Source organism: Eurosta solidaginis, chromosome 5 (assembly GCF_040869045.1).
Source record: "Eurosta solidaginis isolate ZX-2024a chromosome 5, ASM4086904v1, whole genome shotgun sequence".
NCBI classification, from domain to species: Eukaryota; Metazoa; Arthropoda; class Insecta; order Diptera; family Tephritidae; genus Eurosta; species Eurosta solidaginis.
The window spans coordinates 238,736,302-238,757,899 of record NC_090323.1 but is presented as its reverse complement, the minus strand read 5'-3'; the positions used below and the strand labels follow the sequence as shown (position 1 = coordinate 238,757,899).

Genomic DNA, 21,598 nt, shown 5'->3' with positions numbered 1-21,598 from the left:
TTTGATTGGATAACGGTTGGTTGTACAGGTATAAATGAATCGAGATAGATATAGACTTCCATATATCAAAATCATCATTATCGAAAAAAAATTTGATTGAGCCATGTTCGTCCGTCCGTCTGCCCGTTAACACGATAACTTGAGCAAATATTGAGATATCTTCACCAAATTTGGTATACGAGCTTATCTAGACCCAGAATAGATTGGTATTGAAAATGAGCGAAATCGGATGATAACCACGCCCATTTTTTATATATATAACATTTTGGAAAACACAAAAAACCTGATTATTTAGTAAATAATACCTAGAATGTTGAAATTGACGTGTGAACTGATATTGAGACATTTCATAAAAATTTGAAAAAAAAAATTTTTAAATGGGCGTGGCAACGCCCATTTGTGATAAAATCAAATTTACAATATTATTAATCATAAATCAAAAATCGTTAAACCTACCGTAACAAAATTCGGTAGAGAGGTTGCCTTTACTGTAGGGAACGCTTTGCAGAAAAATTAACGAAATCGGTTAAGGACCACGCTAACTTTTATATAAAAGCTTTTTAAAAGGGTCGTGGACGAATAAAATATATCTATGCTATATCTTTGCAAAAAAGAGCTTCATTCAATGGTATTTTATTTCCGAAGTGGATTTATAACAATAAATAGGAAAAGCTTCAAATTTAAAAAAATGGGCGTAGCACCGCTCCTTTTATGACTAAGCAATTTGCTATGTTTCGGGAGCCATAACTCGAAGAGAAATTAGGTCAGAATAGAGCAATATGTATATGTATTATTGCGCAGTCTTGTAACACTATTAAGCACACAAAACAAAAAAACAACAGCATTTCAAGTATACAGCTGGGTATGTAATATGCGGTTTCACCCGAACTTAGACTTCCTTACTTGTTCTTGTTATTTTCTGTAAACATATACATACATATATGCTAAAGGTATGCACCACTGGGAATGGCAATTACTTACGTACAACTTGCATATACTACATACATATATACATATGCATGCAACTAACATGGTTTGAAATTGACTGCCAATTGCAATTTAGTCTATGTGAATTGGCGCACTAATACGATTGGCCGACAATGAACATTAAACCAATTTAACTATGCTGATTTGAGATTTCACTTTACAAACATATATATTTAGTGTACATACATATAAATAATAAATGCAATGTACTTACTTATAAATCAACATTTATACACATTCACTCACTTGTATTTGTATATGTGTATGTGTATCTAAATACATGTATATACTTGTTTGTCTTTTAAAGCAACACATTCATTCATTTTTACTAAATTATTCATAGCTATAAAACCAAATTAATGAAAGGGAAAAGTGCAAATTGACATCTGTCATGCAATGAGACACTCAAAATAAACGACAGAGTTAACAAAGTATCATTTAATATGAATTGTCTAATATGTAGTAAGTAAAACCAGCCATCATTTTTCAGCATACTTGATTAATTTAAAACTAGTCATTCTCCCGCTCATCTTACACAACTGTTGTTGAATGGTATATTCATCTTCCTTCTCCTTTTTATGTCATTTCATTCCCATTTTCCTTGTCCCCTCCTTTTCCTCTTCAAATAGTTTTTTACTACAACTCAGTTCCCTATTATTTTTGCCCTTCCTTCATCCTCTCTCATGGCATATTCTTTTTTCTTATTACAATCTTAATTAAAATTCCTTTTCCTACTACCATTAATATTCCTGTTATATTGCTCTCCTATTTTAATTCCTTTTCCTCTTGTTATCACATTTCCTATTTTTACTCATACTCGACTTCTATTCCTATTCCTATTCCAATTGATATTCCTATCCCTATTATTAATCTTAATATAATTCCTACTCTTATTGACATTCCATTTCCTATTCTTTTTATTTTTTATTTTTACTTTATTCGCATTTCTGTTACTATTTCTATTCCCACTTCTACTCCTATTCCTATTTTATTTCCTATTGCTACTCCCATTCCTACTCCTATTCCTATTCTTATTCCTCTTCCTACTCAAACTCCTATTCCTTTTACTATTAATGGTCCTATTCATACTCCTCTTCCTATTGCTATTCCTACACGTATTTCTTTTCCTACTCCATTTCCTTCTCCTTTTACTATTCCTATTACTATTATTGCTCCTATTCTTACTCATATTCCTATTCCTATTCAGGAGTTCAGCAGCGCGTATGAGTAACCTAAAGATGAAAATTTGGCTTGGGTCGTTTTCGAACTAAAGAACTAACGAACTAGTTCTTTTAATTGAACTAGTTCGTTCAGTAAAGCGAACTAAACTTTTATGTGACAACTTTGCAGGCAAAAATGTATTTAAGTTGTTTTAAAGCGTATGGCAACTCACTTCGTTGTCATATGTATACCGAAACAGCTGATTGCATTTCCCGGCAATTCGGCAAAATCATATAATTAGTAATTTATACATGCAATAGTAAGTAGCCAAGTGATGCTTTTTATATATGAATGTGTGTATTAAATAAAGATTATTATTTTCAGATGCCGAAGCGAAGTTCGATATGGGGCCACTTTAAAAAAAGCGATGGTGCAAAAAAAGTTAAATGTAAGTATTGCGGAGCTGCAATAAGTATTTCTGGTGGGTCCCTTGGAAATTTAAGGCGGCATATGAAAAGCAAACATCCCTTCACTGCGTTGGAAAACGACGATGAAGAAGACATTGCGATGGTGGATCTAATGTCTGAACCTGGTAAAGGTCGTCAGCAAGTAAGAGCGGAAAAGTCTCCTTTTAAGCAGCCAAAAATGACTGCATATGCCAAAAAGCCGCCAAATAAAAAAAAAAAAATCGGACGAAATTGATAGACAGCTGCTAAAGATGATAGCTAAAGGACACCATGCACTACGAATTGTAGAGGAGCCAGATTTCCGTAAACTAATTGAAATGGTTTCCCAATGCCCTGGTTATAAATTACCGACAAGACAGAAGCTTTCAAAAAAGTTAATACCTGAAACATGTGAGGAGCTACGTATTAATATGAAGGAATCTATCCAAGCTGTGGAAGGTGTGTGCCTTACAACAGATGCTTGGACCTCGCGCAACAATGCTCATTATGTCGCTGTAACAGCTCATTATGTCGCTGTAACATCTCATTATGTCAATAGTGACAATGCAATGAGTTCTAGTTGGTTGTGCTGCAAAGATTTCAACGATAGGCACACCAGTGAGAATCTGTGTAATTTTTGAAAAGATGTTGTATGTGAGTGGGGTATAGCTAATAAAATCTCTGCAGTAGTAACGCACCAAATATTGCGGGTGCCATAACCCAGGGAGGGTGGCGGTCGGTTGGATGCTTTGCCCACTGCTTAAACTTGGTCATGCAAAAAGTGACCCCAGAAATATCTGATGTAATAAATAAAGTAAAATCGATAGTGGAGTTTTTCAGACGAAGCGCACCTGCACTTCGAAAACTTGAACAAATGGAATAACAACTGAATTTGCCAAATTTAAAATTAAAGCAAGATATTGTTACCAGGTGGAATTCGACATCGAGATGTTGGAGCGTTTCATTAAATTAAAAGATGCTATAACTGCTGTAGTAGCTATTATGCGCCCAAAATTGATTGTTGATCAATCAAGCTGGGAGGTTATAGAAGGGGTTTTTTTTACCACTTTTAAAACCCTTTTATGAAATGACTATAGAAATTAGTGCAGAGAAGTGTGTGACTTTATCAAAAGTTATAGTATGCAGAAATTTAATCAATAATTTTCTGTCAAAATTTTCGTCAGAAAACAGAAAAGTTATGGATTTACACAAGTGTTTAAAACAGGGAATGCAAATTCGTTTTGACCGATTAGAGTATAATGAATTATATGCGGAATGCACTTTTCTAGACCCCCGCTTCAAACAACAAGGTTTTCAAAATGAAAATGCATTTGAGTACATTAAAAATGAGCTGTCCCGAAAAATTTTAAAAGAAGATATTCTCGCGGAACGGATTGTTATTGAAGACGACGGTGCAATTGAAGAAGACAAAAACCAATGTATCTGGGATGAATACGATAATACAATACAAGGCCTTATGTTAATAAGAATAGAGACTACGAAATCGGAAATTGAAAGATATATGGAAGAAAACTTTTTAGACCGCAAAAAGATCCCTTAAAGTGGTGTGATCAACACAAGGTTTTATATCCTAAACTTTACGGGTATGTTGCGAAAATTTTTTGCGTTGTTGCTACCTCCGTTTCGTGTGAGCGCATTTTTTCTGCATCCGGTCAGATAGTAAATAAGCGAAGAACGCTCCTGACTACAAAGAAAGTATCCAGTTTGATTTTCTTGCACAGTAATATGTGATCAGTTCAATACACATAGCTGCATGCTTTTTTCTCTTATAATTTAAACTAAAGTTCCTACAATTCTTAACATGATCTCACATGCCGTGATGTTATACGCTTCTGTTTACACCATTAACATTTTACCGAAGTGGAATACTCTATTCTAAATATTATGGCTTTTAAGTTTATTTAATGAATTAATGTTTATGTTATATTTCAGAGACTCCAAATAATTATTATTTGAAATTTATTTTTTGAAATTTATTATTTGAAATGTTTATGTTTATTTGAGATTAAAATCTTTTAACCTTCATACGGTCTTCAAAAAGATCGACATTAAAGGTCTTCGGGCCAAATTTGACCCCCGTTGTAAAGGCATGGTATAAAAGTTCTTTATCACACTGAAATGTTTTGTAAAATATTGCTTATTATTTCTAGCTCCAATTAATTGATAAAGATAGTTTTTTTGACAACATTTATTTTAATTTTCAATTTTTTTAATAAAAGCAACAAAAGGGTCAAATTTGCCCCGAACACCTTATTTGTAAAAACATCATTGGCTCGAAAAGTCGTTAATGTATGAGCCCGAAATCATTACTATCTTTTAAGTTTCTAAAATGAATAAAAGTCATAAAATATCAGACATATTAATAGCAAACTTTTCGAGAAAAAACGATTTTCTTCCCAAAATGGGTCAAATTTGACCCGAAGACCGTATGAAGGTTAATACAATTCATATAATCTTCTGTTTTTATTGATGCATGCTTTTTACCTACTCTTCACCTCCATGCTTGAGTAGCTCGGCGGGTGAACAGTCCTTTCCCGCGCTATGTTATTCTTCAACAGGGATATCGAAATTGGAACTTCGCCATAGCCGGGCAGTGGAGCATATTTTCCATCGTCATCGATTGAGGTGTCGGGCATTCCTCATCGTACTAGTTATTTTTACGAGCTTGGCGGTACCTTAAGGTGTCCTCAGCGGCGGTGAAATATGCTCCTTCTTATCGGTCACGTCGTTAGGTTGGATATTGTTTTCAGTGAGTAGTTGTTAGATTCAGCAGTCTGTTGTGCGGGCTGCTTTTCGACAGCAAACTTCCTTAGCTTTGCTGTGCGTATCTTGGCTGCCACAAGATGGTTTCCCGAGTCGATATTTGGACCTCAAAGAGTGCGCCCATCTAGAACGCTGGGCACAGCTGGCATCAATCACAACATGGTTAATTTGGATTCGCGTTTCTCGATCAGGAGACAGATAGGTTGCTTTATGGGTTGGTATAACAAACAGCCAATTTCGGTATCGAGGTGAAATAAATCAGCCTCTTCCCATTGGGGTATGTTACCTCATGCAGGCTTGGTTTTCCGATCTGACGTTGAAGTCACCAAGCATGATTTTAATATTGCTTCGGGACAGAGTTCGTATGTCTTCTATAATTGTCGTAGGAGTCCTTATCTTTATCTGCCTCTTTCAAATTGAACTATTGAACTATTTAAATTGATTGAACTATAGTTCAATGAGGTGAACGAACTAAGGAACTAAAGACCTAGTTCAGTTGCTGGACGAAATAGACGTGAACTAATCTTTTAATTGAACTAAAAAATCCAACTCTAATGAAAATGTAATGCAGTTTCGAGATAAGTTATTCGTAAATAGGGAACACTCAGGTAACTTATTTGTTGTTGTAAGGAGCGCACACACAACGAGTTTACAAACAGATCTCACATTAGCGGGTGTACTGCTATTACCATACGGCTTTGAGGAGGCTTTCTTCGCTCCCTCTTCCACATGAAGTTTCCACGCTAATTAACGATATAATTACTGGATATTTTGTGCCTTACTTTTCTTGTAGAGTTACCCCTCCAAGCTTGGGCTTAGTCCAATTAGGGGCCTTATATTTTACGGTAAAAAATACTAGAACGGTTTTCCGCGTTAGTGGTTAACCCGACTCCAGATGCACAAGCATGTACATCCCAAAGCGCCGCATCCATCAGAGAGCTGATTTTGGGAAGTCATCTGTCACTTATAATGACTGAAACGTCATTTGCATATGCCGTAAATCCCCTGTCAGACCCTTAAAGCAATTGGTTGATGAACAGCGCCCACAGCATTGGTGATAATATCCAACCCTACGGTGTTCCTCTGTTTACAGATTTTGTAGCCGCGCATAGACCCCATTGCGACGTGATCATTCTGCAGCTAATCCAGTTTGTCGATGATTGCTCGTTTCGAGGCATTGTCGAAATCCACCGCCAATATCCAGAAAAGAACCTAGAGTATATTCCGGGAGTTCCAGTGCTTTCACTATATTCATGACCACCTTATGCAATGCAGTAGCAGCTGACTTGCCTTTGGTGTAAGCATGTTGTGCTGAAGAGAATAATTCTTCATTCACATTTGATTTTAAATAGATACCTCTCGTCCGTGCTTACGACATGAAGTCTACTCGATTATTGGTAAGTGTGAAAAGATCTTTCAGCTGCATCTTCTCATGGCAGTACAAACAACTTTTGTATACTCTTATAGCCGTCTTCTTCCTCTTTAAAATATCAATAAATAACAAGCTCAGTGAGAATGGTTTATTGTATTGCCATACCTCAAGCAAAGCTCCATGTATTTTGTATTTATCTCTTATCTTAACGAATTTTGAGAACTGCTGATAAATATGCGTCTACTGTTTTCGTTCGAATCACTAATACACACAAATGATCTGTATATAAAATGCTCTCTATTTATAGCACTACTCTGGAAATAGAGCTTCACAATGTGTTCGCGTACTTCACTTATAGCGTGTTTTGTATCAAACTGATTGACCATCACTTGGACTGCGCCGCTTTTATAATCCCAGTTGCCTCGGTCACCATTTCTACCAGGATCTAAACTTTTCGCGAACAGCCTTCTCTAATCTGCTGCATCTCATATGCCTCAATGATTTCATAATGTTTTCTGCGCTTTTTGCGGCTATGTATATGTGTGTTTAATGTTGTGTACTCTCTTAGCTTCTGTGCGCATGTGTGTATAGCAATTTGTTGTATCATTTGCTTACATTGCTGCTATAGTTGTACACCTTTTATTTACTAGCGGTATAGTTAGTGATGTATCGAAATTGCTAATATGCGCCACAATATATAAAGAGAGAATGATGATCAGACATACGTGAATACTCCAATTTTTGTTTTTTTTTTTTTTTGCTGAAACTGTCTAATGTATATCTATTATAACGTATAATCACGTAAGCTAAACCAGTAGAAGTTCAAAGTTAGTTCCGTCAACACAATGATGAAAGCAAACCCCAATTATTGTTCATACATTTGTGTATATTAAATGTACTATGTACTATTTATGTACAAGGGGTGGTTCTTAAAAAATCAAGAAACGAATTCTTTAATCTTACTTCATTTAACGCTTATACTACAGTCAATGATATAACATTCAAATTTTTGGACGTATTTGACTCTATGCGACACACCCTAATTTTTCCAATACATAGTTGTTGTATTATGGAATTTGGGCATAAGCGAAAAAAATTAAAATATTTTGAGCAACCATCCTGAAATTTGATAAGCGGGTGAGATTGAAACATTTTTTATTACATTTTTTAGCACAACCCTAATGTGCATACCTACAAATTTACGTGCTCTAAAGTCACACAGTACCTGAGTCGTTTTAGGCCATGTGACATTTGATGAGTATTTTTTTCTTATTAAATGACATTTTTCTTGACATGCAACATTTTGGTTATTTAAGTAGTGAAAAATATTTTGCGGTTACCAATTTTGTTCTTAAAAAAAACTCAAAATTTTAAATTACAAAGCAACAAAACCAAAAAACAAATACGAAAAACATGCAAAGGTGGACATACTTTTAGCAAATGTTTATAGAAATTTCAACAAAAACGTCGTAAATGAATATGCAAATGGAACTGAAAACGTCTAGGTTGTGGGCAAACTTGAAATTCATTTGTTCTCTTACACAATAATTTAGGAAACCAACAACAAACAAAAGTTAAAAAAAAGCAACAGAAATGCTACAAAATAGAAAAAGAATTCAGCACGTCATTTGCTTATTACTAAATTTGAAATAGAGCGGACAGATTGCGTGTTGCGATAATTGATGATAAATGTTATATAATTAGAAAAATACCCAAAAATTATGAAATGCTAAACAGCAACAACTATTAATTGCATTTCAAAAAAAAAAATGTAAGAAATATAAAACACATATACGATTACATAAATGCATTTACGTACACACAAAGTGACATTGAAAATTATTGCATATCGCTGCATGCGATCGCTGCAGCTAAGTATTTATACAACGTTTGCATACAGATATGCTAATACATACACACCAACATATGTAATTATTGGGAGTGGTGCCTCCTATTTCCCATGTACGTTTGCATAACACATGAATAAGTAATTTGAAAGCATTAGAACTAATATTCAGGCATTTAATTACAAAGGCATTGAAAAAACTAATATTTTAGTCGAACCATTACCTTCAAAAGATATGATTGTATATTTTAATCAGAGACGGAATATTTGTTTGAACTGGTCGGTCAACAAAGACTTCGCAGTGGCGTGGAGGGGGTGGGGGGGGGGGGGGGGGGGGTAACAGTAACTAAGTTTACCATCTGTGTGTATTTCTATATAAATAAGCAATACTTACCATCATATACATATATACATGCATATACTTATGCAAAATCGTTTACTTCAAGGGAAATACTTGGATTAATTCAGTTAAATTGTGTTATTATTCATTCATTTTAATTAAATTTAAAAGCTTTATTTAAAACTTTACGTGCACTTTTGATTAAAATATTTGAAAATTGTTGAAGTGAAATTATCGTTGGCTCCATGGAAGACTATCTCAGTTCAAATTGCGTCGAAGACTATCTCAGTTCGTTTTGTTTTTAAAAAACTAACACATTTCGCTTGTTTGCTAATTTGGTATTATTTAGAGTACTTTTACTTATTTTTGTATTATTTTATTTTTTTATTTTTGTATTATTTTATTTTTTTATTTTTGTTTTAATTACTTAGGTTTTTATTTTTATTTTTTTAAATTAATTTTATAAATAAAAATAAATAAAATAAGATAAACTGAGCAAAAATAAAATAAAGTAAAATAATACAAAAATAAGTAAAATTTAACAAAACAAGTAAGGAAGGCTAAGTTCCGGGTGTAACCGAACATTACATACTCAGTTGAGAGCTATGGAGACAAAATAAGGGAAATCACCATGTAGGAAAATGGATCTTTTTTTTTTTTTTTTTTTTTTTTTTTTGCGGGGAGGCTGAAAAATGCCTAATGGACCATAATTGCTGCCGTCGCCGTCGCAGCAACCGTATGTCCGTAGACTAAAAAACAGCCCCGTTCTGGAACCGTCGCCCACCCCGGCACCACTTTCGCATTACTTCAGGGTGGCGTTCCATATTTCTCATTTTTTAAGAGCCTACTGTTGTCCCTGCGTCCAGGTTCCCGCTATTTGCTCTGAGTGTCCATTTAATCACCACTGCTTCGCATGCGCATTTCTCTGCGCTCCCTCTCAGCATCCATCAGGCGTGTCATTACCATAAATGCCATTTTGCTCACTGCAGTCCAGCATTCTTTCCTGCTGCACATATGTGAAACTAAATTTCTCGTGGTAGGTTCCTCCCCAAAGACTCCATGCAAGGTGAGTCTTTCTTCGTGGAAACGAGGGCAGTAGAACATGACGTGTTCTGCGTTTTCTAACTCTGTGGTACACATTGGGCAATGAGGATCTTCCTCTATCCTACGCTTCCATAAATACTCTTTGAAACCGCCATGTCCACTGATTATTTGCGTGAGATGGTAGTTCAGTTCGCCGTGCTTCCGCTCATTCCATTGATCTACGTTCCAAACTAGTGTGAAAGTCCAACGCCCTTTACTCGAGGCCTCCCACCGTTCTTGCCACTTAGCTATTGTTTGTGTCCTTGCTCTTTTCTTGTCTTCTTCAGATGGTCGCTCGATATTAGTGTTATACAGATCGGCCATTTCGCTTGCCAGTAAGTAGGAAAATGGACCTAGGGTAACCCTGGAATGTGGTTGTATGACATGTGTATCAAATGGAAGGTATTAAAGAGTATTTTAAGAGAGAGTAGGCCATAGTTCTATTGATGGACACCATTTAGGGATATCGCCATAAAGGTGGACCAGGGCTGACTCTAGAATTTGTTTGTACGATATGGGTATCAAATGAAAGGTGTTACTGAGCATTTTAAGAGGGAGTGGGCCTTAGGTCTATCGGTGGACGCCTTTTCGAGATATCGCCATTAAGGTGGACTAGGGGTGACTCTAGAATGTGTTTGTACGATATGGGTATCAAATGAAAGGTGGTAATGAGTATTTTAAAAGGGAATGGGCTTTAGTTCTATAGGTGGACGCCTTTTCGAGATATCGTCATTAGGGTGGGCAGGGGTGACTCTAGAATGTGTTTGTACGATATGGGTATCAAACGAAAGGTGTTACTGAGCATTTTAAGAGGGAGTGGGCATTAGGTCTATAGGTGGACACCTTTTCGAGAAATCGCCATTAGGGTGGGCCAGGGGTGACTCTAGAATGTTTGTACGATATGGGTATCAAACGAAAGGTGTTACTGAGCATTTTAAGAGGGAGTGGGCATTAGGTCTATAGGTGGACGCCTTTTCGAGATATCGCCATTAGGGTGGGCCAGAGGTGACTCTAGAATGTGTTTGTACGATATGGGTATCAAATGAAAGGTGGTAATGAGTATTTTAAAATGGAGTAATCCTTAGTTCAATAGGTGGACGCCTTTTCGAGATATCGACATAAAGGTGGACCAAGGGTGACTCTAGAATGTTTGTACGATATGGGTATCAAACGAAAGGTGTTACTGAGCATTTCAAGAGAGAGTAGGCATTAGGTCTATAGGTGGACGCCTTTTCGAGATACAGCCATTAGGGTGGGCCAGGGGTGACTCTAGAATGTTTGTACGATATGGGTATCAAACGAAAGGTGTTACTGAGCATTTTAATAGGGAGTGGGCATTAGGTCTGTAGGTGGACGCCTTTTCGAGATATCGCCATTAGGGTGGGCCAGGGGTGACTCTAGAATGTTTGTACGATATGGGTATCAAACGAAAGGTGTTACTGAGCATTTTAAGAGGGAGTGGACATTAGGTCTATAGGTGGACGCCTTTTCGAGATATCGCCAATAGGGTGGGCCAGGGGTGACTCTAGAATGTTTGTACGATATGGGTATCAAACGAAAGGTGTTACTGAGCATTTTAAGAGGGAGTGGACATTAGGTCTATAGGTGGACGCCTTTTCGAGATACCGCCATTAGGGTGGGCCAGGGGTGACTCTAGAATGTTTGTACGATATGGGTATCAAACGAAAGGTGTTACTGAGCATTTTAATAGGGAGTGGGCATTAGGTCTATAGGTGGACGCCTTTTCGAGATATCGCTATTAGGGTGGGCCAGGGGTGACTCTAGAATGTTTGTACGATATGGGTATCAAACGAAAGGTGTTACTGAGCATTTTAATAGGGAGTGGGCATTAGGTCTATAGGTGGACGCCTTTTCGAGATATCGCCATTAGGGAGGGCCAGGGGTGACTCTAGAATGTTTTTGTACGATATGGATATCAAATTAAAGGTATTAATGAGGGTTTTAAAAGCGAGTGGCCCTTAGATGTATATGTGAAGGCGTTCTCGGGATATCGACCAAAATGTGGACCAGGTGATCCAGAAAATCATCTGTCGGGTACTGCTAATTTATTTATATATGGAATACCACTAACAGTATTCCTGCCAAGATTCCAAGGGCTGGTGATTTCGCCTTGTAGAACTTTTTCATTTTTTTCTACTTAATATGGTAGGTGTCACACCCATTTTACAAAGTTTTTTCCAAAGTTATATTTTGCGTCAATAAACCAATCCAGTTACAATGTTTCATCCCTTTTTTCGTATTTGGTATAGAATTATGGCATTTTTTTATTTTTCGTAATTTTCGATATCGATAAAGTGGGCGTGGTTATGGTCGGATTTCGGCCATTTTTTATATCGAAATAAAGTGAGTTCAGATAAGTACGTGTGCTAAGTTTAGTAAAGATATATCGATTTTTGCTCAAGTTATTGTGTTAACGGCCGAGCGGAAGGACAGACGGTGGACTGTGTATAAAAACTGGGCGTGGCTTCAACCGATTTCGCCCTTTTTCACAGAAAACAGGTATCGTCCTAGGAGCCAAGCTTTTACCAAATTTCACAATGATTGGTTAATTTTTGTTTGACTTATGGCATTAAAAGCATCCTAGACAAATTAAATGAAAAAGGGCGGAGCCACGCCCATTTTGAAATTTTCTTTTATTTTTGTAATTTGTTGCACCACATAAAAAAATTTTTTTTTTTAAAGTGGGCGTGGTCGTTCTCCGATTTTGCTAATTTTTATTAAGCAGACATAAAGTAATAAGGGTAATGTTCCTGCCAAATTTCATCATGATATCTTTAACGACTGCCAAATTACAGCTTGCAAAACTTCTAAATTACCTTCATTTAAAAGTGGGCGGTGCCACGCCCAATGGCCAAAATTTTACTAGTTTTCTATTCTGCGTCATAAGCTCAACTCACCTACCAAGCTTCATCGCTTAATGCGTATTTGGTAATGAATTATCGCACTTTTTTGATTTTTCGAAATTTTCGATATCGAAAAATTGGGCGTGGTTATTGTCCGATATCGTTCATTTTAAATAGCGATCTGAGATGAGTGCCCAGGAACATATGTACCAAATTCCATGAAGATACCTCAAAATTTACCCAAGTTATCGTGTTAACGGACAGACGGACGGACGGACGGACGACTGTGTATAAAAACTGGGCGTGGCATCAACCGATTTCGCCTATTTTCACAGAAAACAGTTAATGTCGTAAAATCTACTACCCTACCAAATTTCAAAAGGATTGGTTAATTTTTGTTCGACTTATGGCGTTAAAAGTATCCTAGACAAATTAAATGAAAAAGGGCTGAGCCACGCCCATTTTGAAATTTTCTTTTATTTTTGTATTTTGTTGCACCATATCATTACTGGAGTTGTATGTTGACAGAATTTACTTATATACTGTAAAGATATTAAATTTTTTGTAAAAATTTTACTTAAAAAAAAATTTTTTTTTAAAGTGGGCGTGGTCCTTCCCCGATTTTGCTAATTTTTATTAAGCGTACATATAGTAATAGTAGTAACGTTCCTGACAAATTTCATCATGATATCTTCAACGACTGCCAAATTACACCTTGTAGAAGTTTTAAATTACCTTCTTTTAAAAGTGGGCGGTGCCACGCCCATTGTCCAAAATTTTACTAATTTTCTATTCTGCGTCATAAGTTCAACTCATCTACCAAGTTTCGTCGCGTTATCGGTCTTTTGTAATGAATTATCGCACTTTTTCGGTTTTTCGAAATTTTCGATATCGAAAAAGTGGGCGTGGTTATAGTCCGATATCGTTCATTTTAAATAGCGATCTGAGATGAGTGCTCAGGAACCTACATACCAAATTTCATCAAGATACCTCAAAATTTACTCAAGTTATCGTGTTAACGGACGGACGGACGGACGGACATGGCTCAATAAAATTTTTTTTCGATCCTGATTATTTTGATATATGGAAGTCTATATCTATCTCGATTCCTTTATATATGTACAACCAACCGTTATCCAATCAAACTTAATATACTCTGTGAGCTCTGCTCAACTGAGTATAAAAATACAAAATTAGCAAACAAGCGAAAGGAGTTAGTTTTTCATAAATCGAAACGTACTGAGATAGTCTGCGACGCAAATAACGAACTGAGATTGTCTTCGTTGGAACCGACGATATGGAATTTCATGAGTACTGTATACTCCATGACAAAATTAAACATTAATATTACCTTCCCACGTACGTACTTAAATAGAGATTTTTATTTTTTCTTGTATTTTCTTGCTAAATCAGGAGGAAAATTGGTAATTTTAATATAAATTACGAAGTAAATTAAGAAGTTGAGCGAGGAAGGTGGGATCTATCCGCGCCCCCCCCCCCTTCTGGATACGTCACTGGTCCATAGTGTTGCAATAATGTGTTTGACGACCAAATGGAACACCCCCATTTATGTACTAGGACTCATGTGGATGCTTCATAGTAGTTTTCAAAGACCTAGCTTAATTTCTGCCTTGAGTTCTGGCAACCCTGCCGCCATTAGTAGTTGCCGCCCTTAGTAGCGTAACCCTGACTCGCTGGAGCAGGGCACGAAGACAGAGCGTGCTCAACGATTTCTTCCTACATCTGCTGTTACTGGCGCGGCCTAACTTATAAGCATGTGACGCAAGAAGGAAGTGTCCAGTTTGTCTTCTCTCTTTAGAGATATGACCAGCTTTGTCAGTTTCAGCATTTCCATATGATCTTAGAAATTTCGCAGCCACGCGCTTCTGCCCACGCTTTTCCTGCTTGATAGATCATATGCAACTCCTGTCTCCTATTGATTTTCCGTCCTGAATGAAATTTCTCTAACGCTTCTTTGTAATTCAACACACTTCTTTATGAAGTACTTTGTGAGGTAATTGCCTTAATCGCCGCCTGAATATTTATTTATTATAGCCTAATTAAGCCTAGCTTATATCTATTTACAATGTATTTATATAATTATCTTAACTAGACTAGCATATTCTAACCTAGTTATATCTATGAACTACCATAAAGTGCTGAACTGTGGCAGACCTCCGAATCATGCCAACAATATTTTGATACCAGTTATCTCTGGTATGAAGGCCATTTACGCAGAAGCACGAAGGCGACATCCGAGCGGAGATGCATTGACGCGACTGCAGCTGAAGCACATTTCCTGCAGAATTTTTTCTGTTGTCTTCACGGCTACGATTTCCTTCTAAAAAATATTTTAGTGATCGTGTTGGAGAACCTATAAATTGCACTTTCAACCCTTTGAAAGGGTAGCGCTGCACAGTCCCTTGAATCATTTGGATATTTTAGTCGCCTTTTATGACAGGCATACATGCGGCGGGTATATATTTAAAGCTCCGAACACGCTAGTGGTCTTAGCGCCTTGTTGTTTTTTTGTCCACTTGAAGCACCTCAGCATTTGAAGATACTTCCAGGTTCTCGATGTCCTTTTCTATCTCCCCTACTTTTAGCATATAAGGGTTATTGTCCTTATGAATTTTCTTTCTAAGAGGCATCTACGTAAATATTGCCAGCGCCAAAGGTAATTCTGTCTAGCTGTGAGTGCAATACATTCTCTGTTTCCTTATTAATTTGGTTGATGTTGTGTTGAACCCCTTGCAAGGATCGAGATACGTGAAACATCTTCCAATCCCGCCTGTAATATCAACATGCATTGTTATATTTCCACAGTTTAATTGGTATTGTTGGTTAAAACACCAGAACTAGGGGGCCACCGTAGTGTGATGGTAGCGCGCTACGTCTACCACGCCGAAAATTCCGGGTTCAAGGCCTAGAACAAGCAACTTCAAAATCTTTACAAAAACGTTTTTCGTTTGTATTTTTTTACAGAGCTGTGGTTTACGTTTTGTGAACTTTTTTCGTTGATTTGACTGTTTAGACACTCAATTCAGAACCAACAATTTATGCGAAGTTGTTTCAAAAGCTATTTGCAATGGATACAAATTGACAGGATTATCGGCTAAATTGACCTGACATTCGGTTGTGCTTAGCAATATTTTTCTCTCGGCTATAATTATTATACTAATTAGTACGATGATAGCATTTATATCATTATTTAAAAATCCTTTTTTTTCATTTTCAGGCAGTCTACCAAATTACAAATGTACACCACTATGTGATTTCGTATTCGGGTAAGTGCAAAATAAAATATCTAAGAAATGTTGCATACTGTTAGAAATATCTAGAAATTCTTGATTATTCTGCACCTTCTTTTATCGTTCGAATCGCTGAACTGTCGCTTAAATAACAAAAACATTCAGTATAGAAAAATTTTCTTATTTACAATACCATTATTTACAATACTAATATGGTAGTAGAATTTGTTTGATTACTCCTTAGCTTTAGCTGCTTTTATACTTTAAGTTGCCTCATTCAGCCATTTCTCCCAGAGTTTGGACTTTTCACGAAGGAGTCTTTTTTATCTCATAGTGGTTTTGGCTATACACATATATGTCTGAGGTTTAAAAAAGGTCATATGCGATCTTTACTGCTTTGTACATCTCGGCATCACATAAACATTTTTGTCTTATTTGTATGTGTATGTGTGGGTGTTTTCTGTTTCATCTGCTTGCATTGCTGTTCTTGTTGTCCAGCATTTATTACTAGCATCATAGTGACGTGTCGAAGCTGCTAATATTCGCCATGTTTCACCTTAAAGGAAAATTATAATCAAATACAGTACTGAAAACCAGGAGCTTCACAATACAGTTATTGATTGAATATAAGCCAAACAATCACACTGTAGGGGTATTGTTTTCTACATAAGGTGTACAACAATAAACTTTTTATTACACAAACAATCAATATATGGATTGATATTTATTTTTATACTCAGCTGAGCAGAGCTCACAGAGTATATTAATTTTGTTCGCATAACGGTAATCCGTAACGGCATAAACTAATCGAGATAGATATATCAAAATGATCTGGGCGAAAACAGAAATTCATTTAGCCATGTCCGTCCGTCCGTCCGTCCGTAAACACGATAACTTGAATAAATTTTGATGGGCACTCATCTCAGATCGCTATTTAAAATGAACGAAATCGGACCAACTTTTTCGATATCGAAAATTTCGAAAAACCGAAAAAGTACGATAATTCATTACCAAAGACGGTTAAAGCGATGAAACTTGGTAGGTGGGTTGACCTTATGACGCAAAATAGAAAATTAGTCAATTTTTGGACAACGAGCGTGGCACCGCCCACTTTTAAAAGAAGGTAATTTCAAAGTTTTGCAAGCTGTAATTTGGCAGTCGTTGAAGATATCATGATGAAATTTGGCAGGCACGTTACTCCTATTACTATATATGTGCTAAAAAAAATTACCAAAATCGGATTACGAACACGCCCACTTTTAAAAAAAAATATTTTTAAATTCAAATTTTAACAAAAAATTTAATATCTTTACATTATATAAGTAAATTATGTCAACATTCATACCCAGGAATGGTATGGTGTAACAAAATACAAAAATAAAAGAAAATTTCAAAATGGGTGGGGCGCCGCCCTTTTTCATTTAATATATCTAGAATACTTTTGATGCCATAAGTCGAACAAAAATTTACCAATCCTTGTGAAATTGGTAGGTGCATAGATTTTATGATGATAAATGTTGTGTGAAAATGGGCGAGATCGGTTGAAGCCACTCCCAGTTTTTATACGCAGTGGACCGTCTGCCTTCCGCTCGGCCATTAACACGATAAATTGAGCAAAAATCGATGTCTTTACTAAACTCAGTTCACGTACTTATCTGAAATCACTTTATCTTGGTATAAAAAATGGCCGAAATCCGACTATGACCACGCCCACTTTTTCGATATCGAAAATTACGAAAAATGAAAAAAATGCCATAACTCTATACCAAATATGAAAAAGGGATGAAGCATTGTAATTAGATTGTTTTATTGACGCAAAATATAACTTTAGAAAAAACTTTGTAAAATGGGTGTGACACCTACCATATTAAGTAGAAGAAAATGAAAAAGTTCTGCAGGGCGAAATCAAAAGCCCTTGGAATCTTGGAAGGAATACTGTTCGTGATATTACATATATAAATAAATTAGCGCTACCCGACAGATGATGTTCTGGGTCACCCTGGTCCACATTTTGGTGGATATCTCGAAAACACCTTCACATATACAACTTAGGGCCACTCCCTTCTAAAACCCCCATTAGTACCTTTAATTTGATACCCATATCGTACAAAGATATTCTAGAGTCACCCTTGGTCCACCTTTATGGCGATAGCCTGAAATGGCGTCCACCTATAGACCTATGGAACGAACCTATGGAGAACGAAAATCATACTCTACAAGTCACTTATCGTACCCGTCCTGCTATATGGGGCAGAAGCATGGACCATGACAACAGCAGATGAAGCGGCTTTGGGAGTGTTCGAGAGAAAAGTTCTTCGAAAGATTTATGGACCTCTACGCGTTGGCGATGGCGAGTACCGAAGAAGATTTAATGATGAGCTGTACGAGCTATACGCAGACATCAACATAGTACAGCGAATTAAAACGCAGCGGCTGCGCTGGCTAGGCCATGTTATGCGAATGAAAGATGATGCTCCGGCCAAGAAAGTGTTTCTATCGGAACACGCCTATGGAAGCAGAGGTAGAGGGCGGCCCCCACTCCGTTGGAAGGACCAGGTGGAAAACGATTTAAACTCCCTTGGTTTGACCAATTGGCGCCGGTTGGCGGAGCGAAGGAGCGACTGGCGCGCCTTGTTGGACGGCCATAACCGTTTAGACGGTTAAGCGCCAATTAAGTAAGTAAGTAAGTATAGACCTATGGCCCACTCCCTTTTAAAATACTCATTACCACCTTTGATTTGATACTCATGTCATACAAACACATTCCAGGGTTACCCTAGGTCCATTTTCCTACATGGTGATTTTCCCTTATTTTGTCTGCAAAGCGCTCAGCTGAGTATGTAATGTTCGGTTACACCCGAACTTAGCCTTCTTTACTTGTTTTTTTTTTTTTTAGTTTTTTTAAGGGTTTTAATTACGTTGGGAAAATAATTGTTTTGCAATTTCACTCAAGACTCAAAGCCTCAAGTCCGAGTGTGTGTGCTCAAGAATTTCGATGACTTTTTTCATTTTATTTCTAATCCCATGTAAGCTACTATAAAATAATGATGACCCCATTATGTCCTGCTTAGGCATTTCTGGTAGGGCATAACAGAGTAATACAAATAACAACATAAAACTAAAGAGACCGACTATTGGTATTGACGATGAAATGTAACAGTTGGAAAATTATTGCACCCACATCATAACCTCCCCCGCAACGTCTGCTATGCTACTTTAGAGCTCTTCCACTAGCTTTTTTGCTTTATACGCTGCCTATTCATGTGTTTCTTGTCGCTTTTTGTTAACAAAAAAATGAATGCACACAAGCCGATTAATGTAAATATGTATAATTTTAAGTTAAATAAAGTGACTTTGAATGCAACTACAAAAATAGCAAAATATACAAAAATTTTAAAAATATACAACGAGGAAAGCCAACAAAACTTAAAGCAAAATGCATTCATTGAAATTTGAAAGACAGCAATCGAGCTTATTATCTATGAATGTGAAGTACGAGTAGATGCGCTTCACTTGCTTGCTGCATATTACAGTGCACCACCATTCACTTGGTAAAAAGAATGCACATATCGACATGATACCATTATTCGTACAAACAATAATAGAAGCGAGTGCAAAGAGGCTACAATCTGATTAAAAAAAATTCAATTGGAAGGCCATAGCCAAAGCGCCATGCCAAAAACAAAGTATCGATGTATGTACTTATGTATGTGTGAGGTGAAGGTGGCTAACACGATGGAACATCAATGCGGTATGCGGTGGTGGTGGAGCATATGTAGAATAGAGCACGTTAGTTATATTTATGCTTATGCGATAAACCAGTGGTGCACACGAGAGCTTCGTCGAGCTTTGGAAAACTATTTCGCGTTCACTTTTATGTCGTATGAACGCAGCGACAGAGATTCAGTAAGGCAATCAGTGAATCAGTTTTATCTTGTACTTGAATATTTACAAGTAAAGGGGCTTAGAATATACCAGCGGCAGATATGCCTTTAGTAAGAGGTGACTAAGTTAGACAAGGTTGAACTGAATGGTCCATGAGGACCTCACATATATTGAATGAGTCCGTAGTGTTACCAGAAGTTTATTTTAACGACCAAACTGAAAAACCCTATCGAAAACCAGAAACTATGTTATAAAATAACTTATTCTTCTTGGCAAATACTAGAAGCTTTCTAGGACATAAGCCATTTGCTGCTTCTAGATCTGATAGTTGTTTCGCTCCTAGTAGCTAGAACCTTAGCCTGGCAAGCGCTGAGCACGAGCACAAAACGTGCTCGATCGTTTCCTCCTCCAACCCGCACTTCCTACATCTGCTATCTCTGACCAAGCCTAATTTAAAAGCATGTGACGTCAGAAGGCAGTGTACAGCCAGAATACCCGTCATGAGTATACAGTTCTCTCTTTTTAATGAAAGAGCAACTTTGTTAGAGAGGCGGCTAAAATATCGAAAAGATTGAAGGGGCTGTGTAGCCCCCCCGCCCCCTCCTATTACTTTAGCAGCCGAGACTATGGTGACCCCAAATTCTCCATGGAACTATGGGGTGTGGGGCGGGATGGCCTAGATGATTCAATGTGGTCATATTAAATCTCTCCCGATAGAGTTGGGCTTGTTACCGGAACGTACCTGATCGATATCTGGCAAAGGACTATCAACATCGATAACACTCCTCAAAACAAACGGACCGTGTTTTTATTGCTACAACAATAACAATCTCATCAGGTGAGCGTAGCTGTGAACGAACAACTGATACATATTTGTGAGAGTGCAATGGTCGCGCAAACCACTTCATGCATCGTTTTGTGTTGTTCATTCTCTTATTAGCAAGCCATAAGCGAAGAACGTTTGTCACAAATGGTCGGCAAATAATAAAACAGGGACAACATTCGCCAACATAGCGGGCGACGCACTTAATCCGTGTTACTGCGCCTAATTCTCAGCGACCACCAAACGAAAGAGAATAAGAATACGTGTGAATAGAGTGCGTACAATTGTAAACACATACTTAATACTACTAAAAAAGTAGCGTTTGTATTCGAAGCTCTGCCTTGTATTCGAAGCTCTGCCGGCGTTGTGCACCACTTCATTAAATGCAAACGTGGCACGAGTGTGTTCATTACGCGTTATTGCAAAAGGAAAAAAATTGCAAAAACAAAAACAAGAAATAAAAGTCAAAATTTGTGTGAAAAACAAAGAATTCGAAAAGTAGGCACTTTTTAAAATAAATATTACGATAACAGCAAATGCGCACCAAGAAGCAAAAAAAATACGTAAATTAAAAAAATTCACAACAATTCGCAAGTGGCACACCGCGAGCAGCAAATGTGGCCGGAATGTGTGGCCCATGTGGCATACCGAACAGATAGAATGTTAACTCAATAGCTTTTATATTAGAGATGATAAAGAGGATTTCTGATTTTGTACCAAAGAACTAAACAAAATGTAGCAACAACGAAAAATATA

The 21,598-nt window shown here is 37.0% G+C and overlaps 1 long non-coding RNA gene across 3 annotated transcripts in view; it reads left to right on the top strand.

Moving 5' to 3' along the window:
* The window catches only part of LOC137233869 (uncharacterized), a 278,410-nt gene that overhangs the window by 237,558 nt on the left and 19,254 nt on the right, over nt 1–21,598 (top strand). For all 3 annotated transcript variants that reach the window (XR_010947586.1, XR_010947584.1, XR_010947585.1), the window contains one exon: nt 16,122–16,170. This is a non-coding gene — a long non-coding RNA (uncharacterized lncRNA). The remainder of the gene's footprint in view (nt 1–16,121; nt 16,171–21,598) is intronic.